Consider the following 9120-nt stretch of genomic DNA (forward strand, 5'->3'; position numbering starts at 1 on the left):
TGTGCCAATACCATCAACAACCTCATTTGGTGTAGTTGCATCCTCCTTCCCCTGATCCTTCATTTTCTGCAAAAGCAACAAAAACATAATGTGTGAAGATGACCAAATGCGGAAATAATCAAAATAGCAAAATCGTTTACTTTTTTTTTTCCTATTGCAGCCTCCATTCTTTTCTTCTTTCTTTTCTGCAAAATCAATGAAACAAACTAGTAATAAGTTGAAGAATGATTGTAGTAACAGTAATATCACAAAAATGCAAAACTAATATCTACCTTAACTACCGTGTCAACTAAGTTGTTCTCACAAATTTGGGGAGTACATGTGAGTGGTACTTCAGCTCCATTACATTCTCTGGAGTCATCTTCAACATTTGCAGAAGTATTCTCTGGAATTTGGGAGGCTGCTGGACCTACTTCAGTAGAAGCAGCATTCTGCTCATCCTTCCTAAGCTGGCAAGACCTGATATTGTGACCTTTTTGCATGCAATATTTGCACTTGATGATTTGTCCAACTCTACTCATTTTCTTCTTGGTATACTGCTTTTTCTTTGCTTGCTCCTCTTCATCTGCATTTCTTCTTCTTTGTTTCTTTGGCCTTCCAACTGCTTTCTTGTACAGAGGGGGGTTTTGGACCACTTACACCAATGTTCTCCCAATTTCTTTCTCCACTCATTGGAGACACACAGCCATCATAACACTTCAAGTATTGCTCCACTGTGTACCAGCTGGAAACAAACTGGATTGGATCCTTTTTTGCACTCCAAAGTGCAGATATAGCATGGGGATAGGGAATTCCTGTCAGTTCCCATCTCCTGCATGAACAAGATTGCTCCTTGATGTTGACAGCATAATGATCACCATATGGGCAGGAAACCTCATACAGATCATCACTTGACTTGAAAGGAAAGCATTGGGTGGCCTTCTCCATTCTTTTTTGTATTCTATCAACGATCCTAGGACAGTACACATTTTCTTTCCATCTTGATCTAGCGAAGTCTCTATTTTGCTGCATCCTTTGCATCAGATATAGCCTCAACAATTCCATCATTTCAATGATTGGTTTCTCCCTAGCATCGACTATTTTGCTGTTAAAGCACTCACACAGATTATTCAATAAAATGTCACATTTTGGATAAGTGCTAAAAAATGCTCTACTCCATTGAGCTGGGGGTTTATCATCAAACCTCCTAGCTGCATCAATGTCAATTGCTGCCATTTCCTCCATTTTGCTGGAAAATTCAGCTGGTGTAGTTGCCTTTGCAGCAGTCCATAACGCTTTTCTGAGAGCTTCTCCTTTGAATCCAGCACTTGAAAAGTTTGCATGCATGTGTTTCACACAAAACCTGTGAGCTGCATTTGGGAAAACAAGGTCACAGGCCTGAATTAGGCCTTTTTGCTTGTCACTCATGATTGTCAGCTCATAATCCCTCTCTATCTTTAAATCTTCCTTCAGCAATTTAAAGAACCATGCCCAAGATTCTTTGTTTTCTCCCTCTGCTATGGCATATGCAACTGGATAGATGCTGTTGTTAGCATCGAATCCAACAGCTATCAATAGAACTCCTCCAACTGACCCTTTCAAAAATGTGTCATCAACTCCAATCAAAGGCCTACAACCATCTAAAAATCCTTGTTTCACTCCATTGAAACACACATACAGCCTTTGGAACCTCTGTTGTTGTGTTAGTGTGCTTGTAGATTCATCCACAGTCTTCAAAATAATGGAGCTACTAGGGTTGGATTTCTGAATTTCATTCATGTATGCTCCCAACTTGCCATATTGATCACTTTCACTGCCATGAATAATCTTGAAAGCCCTATGTCTAGCTCTATATGTTTGTTTTTTGGACAAAGAGCACTTATTTTCCCTCATTACTGTCTTCCTAAAGTGCTCCATATTCACCTTTGGATTAGTCCTAAACTCCTCAGCATATTTTCTACCAACCCATCCTGAATTTACTAGTGGATTGTCATAGGTAAAACCACATGTATGAGTTTCCTCAAATGTCTTGATTTGCACACTACCCTCATCTGCCAATTTTCTTGCATAAATCTCCCAATGGCAGCCTTCACTTCTACACTTAGCCCTCACTCTTGTCGCGCCCCACTTTTTGAAATGTGTGTGAATGTGTTGTGTGTGGTGTGTGGTGTGCAATGTGTGAACGTGTGCAAAATGAAAAGTAAAAGGCCATAGGACTTAGAATGCGACGATTTGGCCAAGTGAAGTTCAAAAGGGTTTTTTGTATCAAAAATGGAGTCGCCACTTGGTATAGAGTTAGGGTGTACCAAGTCACCCAAAAATGATTTTTGTTTTTTTTGAATAAGAAAGTAAATAAACCCTTTTTGAGAACTTTCGGGTCTACGTAACCAGAAGAGGGATCGGGGGTCACATTTGACGAAGGGGAAGGCAAGGATAAAAATCCAAGGCACCCCTTCGACCTAGCCAAGGCTAGTTGCGTGACTTGAACCAATTTTTCCTAATTTTTCTACCCAAGGTATGTATCGCGTATTGGATATGTCTATATGAATGCAAAAACCTAGACCTAGGGGGATTGGGGGAAATTTCTCTTCAAAGGTTGAGTGGTGCCAATCACATTAATTGTGAAGCCCAATAATGATCCTTTTGGAGAGGTCACACCTAAACCTAAATGACGTGAAAAATGAGTGGAATGCATGCCATGTGAAAGTGTGAGTTTGTGTGAAGTGAGAAAAATGATAAAAGTAGTAAGATAAGAGTGAAGGTGTGCAAATGTAGATGAAAGTACTCGTGTGCGAGTGAAGATAAAAATGTTCGTGTGCAAATGAAGATAAAAGGGTTCGTGTGCAAGTGAAAGTGATAAAAAGGTGCATGTGTGCAAATGAGACAAAAGTGAAAGTGTAATGATAGAGTGGATTGAGAATGCATGAGCCTAGGGAATTCATGCATATTGGGTACGGGGAGACCTAAATCGTGACTTGATTTTCCCTTTGATTAGAAGGCGAAACTAGCGTGCTAAGGCTATCGAGTAGCCACACTCGCTCGTTTCCCTTATCGGAAGGGACCCTTCAGGCAAATGTACCCTAACTAGCATGAGATGCAAAGAATCCTAAAATGAGGGAAAAGGGGCTCGAGGAGCATGCCAAATGATAAAACTAAGAAAAATGCATGACATGTAGTGAACATGCAAATATGCACTAACAAAAAGGGATGGCCTAATGAGCCACAACTAGCATTGGACTAGTGTGGTGACGTACATTCATCCATTCCATTCATTCATGGTTATGAAAGCAAGTAGACATGCCAAAACGCTCGTAAACACGTAGCACGTAGCACTTAGCATGCTCGACTAGATGCAAGAGCCTACTAAAGCAATTAAACATGTAGCAACAAAAACAAGCAACCAAGGGGAAGGGGAAATGGACCAGATGCTCTACGAGCCCTAGCTATTACAAGCCAAGAGGTGTACACATACCCCATGAAAGCATAAAGGGGAAGGGGAAATGGACCAGATGCTATACGAGCCCTATCTATTACAAGCCAAGAGGTGTACACATACCCCATAAAACTTAAATAAAAGCAACCAAGGGGAAGGGGAAATGGACCAAAGGCTCTCCGAGCCCTATCTATTACAAGCCAAGAGGTGTACACATACCCCATAAAACTTAAATAAAAGTAAAAGCAAGTAAATGCACACAAGGAGGCAAGGAAAGCGGAGTAGGCATGCATGTTCACATAACACGTAGGAGCACGTAGGGTCAAATGAAGTGCAAATGAGGGATAGAGTGTACCTCCCTTGAAGCGACGCCCCAACATAGTGAAATTACTAATTTACCCTCCAAAATAAAAAAATGGTCAAGGTACCAATTTATTTAAGAAAAATTAAAAGAAATGTGCAAAGCAAAGCTCACTTGATCATAAAGTCCCCAAAATCATGGCTTAAGCGCAATTGAAACAAAGCATGGTAGTTAATTGAAGCAAACAAGCAATGAAGTTGCAAAATTAAAAGCTACCAAGGACCAAATTGAGGAAATCATGTGATTGATTGGGCCATAGTAGGACAAGGGGAGACTTGGGAGGTTAAAGTGCAAATTTTAGAACATATTTCATGCATGCTACGTAAATCTCTTTGTTTTGCTGGTTCCTTTCATCTGCAACATGCTAAACTTCTCAAATACAATCCTAATATGCAACTAACATCTCACCAATCAATCAAAGCCATCGGCATTAAACTAAAAACTAACACAGAATTCCACAAGCCAACAAATTGTGATGAGATAATGTAAATTCCAGCAATCTTTCATGCAAACTCAAGAAGATTTCTGCAAACGGAAAGTGCAAGCTTGCTGCATTTCTTATTTCCATTTCCAAGCATTGATCAAAAACATTTCATCTAAGCATAACCATTTCATCATTGCAGGATTAAGACAGCAACTCTTATTGCAGGATTAAAACAATGAATGAAACTGACCACCAGAGGTAAAACTAAACAACAAGACAGCAATAGAAAGAAGAGAAAAAAGTGCCACAGGTTTTTTTTTTTTTGCAATATTCTGCTGCAATGTTCATTCCAGAATTTTTCCTTCCTGCAGCGTTAAGCTCTCAAATGCAAGTTTCAAGTAAACTTCAAACAAAACCAGCAAAGACTATCACTTGACCTCACTTAACATCTGGACACTTTGATTAACACAACAAAACTGAATATGCAACAAAAGAGCAGCAAACAAATCCAGTGTTTCAAACAAACCCAAGGCTACGGCCATCTAAAGAAAAAGAAATCTACTCGCGCGTGTTGCTTCAACGAGACCAAAGCTTTAAACTCATTGCAGCAGGCTTCATGCGCAGGTTTCTACAACTAACCAGCTACAATCTCTCCCATTTTTATCATGCAAACAAAACCAATAAGAAACCAGAATGACACCTATCCAACCTCGGCTAAAAAAACGGCTTCATGGCAAGGTTTGAAAGAGAGAAACAGAGCTGACTACCAGGAATACCAAACAGAAATAACAGGGAAAAGAAAAAGTGCCGCAAAAATCTTATGTTTAAACATCTGAAACTCAGACAGATGATCATGCAAGCATAGAAATAACATTCTGCAATTTTAAATCACAAACCGAAAGATGATCATGCGGAGTAACGTACAGCTAGACAGATTTAACTTCGGAGTTTCCATAAGATGCAATTAAACACACAACCAAATGCCATCAAACCTGCTGAAATCTTCAATTCTAGCCCTTAAACATTTAACCCAAACCAGAAAATGAGGACCCCAACAGACATATAGTCATAAGCAAAATCATGAGAGACATGCTTCAAAAGTTTGAGAGGAACTTACAGAACTCTCGGTTTCTGAAGCTAACTTAAAACCAGATGGTGATGGTGCGGGTGATGATCGACAGACGGCGGCAGCAACAGATGCGGACTGGCGGTTGGAGGTTCACGGGCGGTGGTTATGGGGGTTTGCAGGCAATGATGGCGATGAGCAACAATTGCTCTGCTTTCTTTTTCCTTCCCCAGGACCTCTCAGCCGTTACTTCCTTTCCAAGACCCTTTCTTTCGTTCCTTTCTAAAACCCCTTCTCTGTCGCTACTTTCTTTTCTCCTTTTCCTCCCAGATTTGCAGCCGTCCCTCTCTGTTTTGCTCTACTTTTTTTCAGATTTGCAGCCGCCACTTTCAATCCTTCTTCCCTCCGCTGTTGTTTTTCTCTCAAACCACATGCTCTCTCTCAGAATCTCAGCCCCTTTTTCCCTACAATGCTTTCTGTTTTTTCCGATCCTCTCCCCCCTCCTCAGAAACTCTAGTAACCTTCCAGTTCTTCCTTACTCTCGGTCCTCTCTCCCCTTTCTCCTTGAAGTTTCCTTCAATCTCTCCGTAGCTTTTCTGATTTTTTCCCGCTCTCTCGCTTCTCAGTTTTCCTCAGCCGTTCACTCCCTCTCTAGCTTCTGTTTTCTTTTTGCCTTCCAACTCTCCCCTCAGTTTTTTCCTTAGTCCGTCAACTCTCTCTTCCATCCTCCTCTTGCGGCTGTAGCTCTTTTCTCTTTTATATCCACTTCCAAATCTCCTAAAACCCTCATCTCAACGATGAGGATGAGGGCTTGTTACCCCTGTGAAATCCAGCCCTCCAATTGTCTCCTACGAATATCCTTTGCACGCTGCAAAAAATTGCAGCGTGCATGCCGCGACAAAATATGTCTTTTTTTTTTTTTTTTTTTTTTACAATAATAATTACATAAATGATAAAATAAAATATAAATAATAACAATAACAAAAATTACACAAACCAGGTAACAATAATAATAACAAAACAAAAATAATTTTAAACAAAAAAACTAAACAAAATGGCCATTTTTAACATTTCCAAATTTTTCTCTTTTCATCATTTTCTTTTTCTCAACATAACTTAATAAAAATAACTAAAGTGCCCAAAGATTGAATTTAAAGAAATAAACATATTTTTGTGAACAATTTTTCCTTTTTTCTAAGAAACTCTATGCTAAAAACTTAAAAATAAAAATAAAACTAGAAACTAAAAACTAAAAATCGAATAAAACTAACACGACAAATAAAAAACTAAAAATAAACAGTAAACAAAATTACACCAAAAATTTGGTGTCTACAGTTTGCCCCTCTTTGTCTGAGTTTTGAAAAAACTTGAGACAAAGAAGTAGACACCAAATACCTACCTGCATTCTTCGGCTGCGAATTACTCAAACGATGGGGATAGACCCCAGACAGGAAATTTTAAAATTGGGATAGACCCACGAGATAGACCCGGACAGAAATGTAAAATTGGGATAGACCCACGGGATAGACCCGAACAGAAATGTAAAATTTGGGATAGACCCACGGGATAGACCCGGACAGAAATGTAAAATTGGGATAGACCCACAGGATAGACCCGAACAGAAATTTAAAATTGGGATAGACCCGGGCAGAAATGTGAAATTGGGATAGACCCACGGGATAGACCCGGACTGGAATGTAAAGGGGTAGACCCACGGGATAGACCCGGACAGAAAATTTTAAAATTGGGGATAGACCCACGGGATAGACCCGAACAGAAATTTAAAATTGGGATAGACCCACGGGATAGACCCGGACAGAAATGTAAAATTGGGATAGACCCACGGGATAGACCCGGACAGAAATTTAAATTTGGGATAGACCCACGGGGATAGATCCGGACAGAAATTTAAAATTGGGATAGACCCACGGGATAGACCCGGACAGAAATTTAAAATTTGGGATAGACCCACGGGATAGACCCGGACAAAAATTTAAATTGGATTTGATCTGTCAAGATATAAGAAATTAAATTTTGATTTTCCAAGAAACAAAAATTTGAACTTGATTTTCGATTTTTGACTTTTGAATTTTTCTGATTTTTCGAGAGAATCTTTTTTCCAAAAATAATTTGCCCCAGTGTAGGGCCTTTTTCCCTTCTTTCTTCTCTTTCTTCGGCATCGGCCTTCTACATCGCCAGATGCTTTTCGTCGACTTCAACTGTGAATACCTGCACAGGGCTTACGTGCACTCAAATGAGCGTGACTGATTTGAAAAATGCATTATTTTGATTCTTGGACGAAATCCTCAATTGGACTACAAAAATATTTGCCCCTGTGTGGGCTTATTTTGCAAAATTTTGCAAATAAAAATTTTGCCCCAGTTTGGGCCCATTTGATTGCAAAAATTGGTTTAGATGATTTCCCATTTACTTGAACAAAGAAAAACCGCACTTTCTAAAATTTAGAAAAGAGTGCACATACAACAATGTGAAGAAACTTTAATCGTCAAGTTTGAACTCATGCAGAAATTTCATGATGAATTCCTCAAAATAATGCCAAATTACAAGATATTTCTTCCTTACCTTAGCATCGAAGCTTTGGGTAATGGGCGTTATTTCTGACTTGGAAATGGGAGGCCAAGATTTGTCTTATTCATGTGCTCAGATGGTATGTAACCCCTTCTATACCACATCTTGGTGAAAGCAAAGAGTTTATCATCCTTATTTCTTAAGAAAACGTAGTCCACATACGAGCTTTATAGGCTTGCAATAACACGGATGGAAACGATAGCTAAAACATGAAAAAACTGGTTGTTCCCTTATGATCACAAATGATTGATGGATTTCTTACGAGCATAGTCGTCACTTTGGATTGTCATGAAGGAATAAGTCAACGATGGACTTTATGAGCTTGTAATGTGGCTTGAAAACGATAGCTAAAGAATAAAACTTTCAAGGACATTACACCACAGATCGCATTTTTCAACATTGCCTTCATCTGGACTCCAGATTCTTGGACTTTGTTTGACTTTTTATCATCACCCAACAGGGTCTTTCAACATCAAATCTTTTTGCATCTTTCTTTTGCATTCATTTCGCTCGTTTTTCTTTTCTTTTTCCCTCTTTTCAGAAATACCTTCTCGGGGTTTCATATGAAGAGCAGTGTCAACCTCACGCCAAATCAATTCAGAAATACAGCTAAAATTTTCGACATCAGAAATTTTCTTAACAGGGCCATTGCTAAGAACAGAAGTCAGGGCTTTCGGCTTTTGTAATGGGGTCAGGTGTGGTGCTTAGAAAAGTTAAGGCTTGAAAACGGATTTCAAAGTGGTTTGAAAAATCCGAGATCGCATTGTTGCGCCAACCCTATTTCAAGGTTAAATCAAAATCTGCCTCAGTTTTTGCTCAATTGAGGCTTTTCACTTTCATTTTTCCTTTTCCTTTTGACTTTTCGGCCTTTTTGCCATTCTTTGAAATTTCACAAAATTTGCCCCAGTTTACTTTTGAACTGAGGTTCTCTTTTCTTCTTTTGCCTTTTGATTTTGTGGGTTTTCACTTTTTCGCTTCTTGAAATTTTCTTTTTCAACCCAACTTGCCCCAGTGTGGGGTTTGCGATTCTCAGGGGGGTGCCAAATGAAGTATTTTATTCTGAAGGCTCAAAAGGGATAACTAGGGATAGAATGTTTGATTGGAAAAGAAGATGGCCTGACTTGTATTCCGTTCCTTACAATAACTCTGAAAGGAAATTTTCATTAATGGGAAATTTTTGGCATGTATCTGAATTAACTGATTGGGGAAGACCCTTGTTCATCCATATTTGTGAAACATAGGCGATTCACGCGGACAAATCTCTTCCT

Source organism: Coffea eugenioides, chromosome 6, assembly GCF_003713205.1.
Source record: "Coffea eugenioides isolate CCC68of chromosome 6, Ceug_1.0, whole genome shotgun sequence".
In the NCBI taxonomy this organism is placed as follows: domain Eukaryota; kingdom Viridiplantae; phylum Streptophyta; class Magnoliopsida; order Gentianales; family Rubiaceae; genus Coffea; species Coffea eugenioides.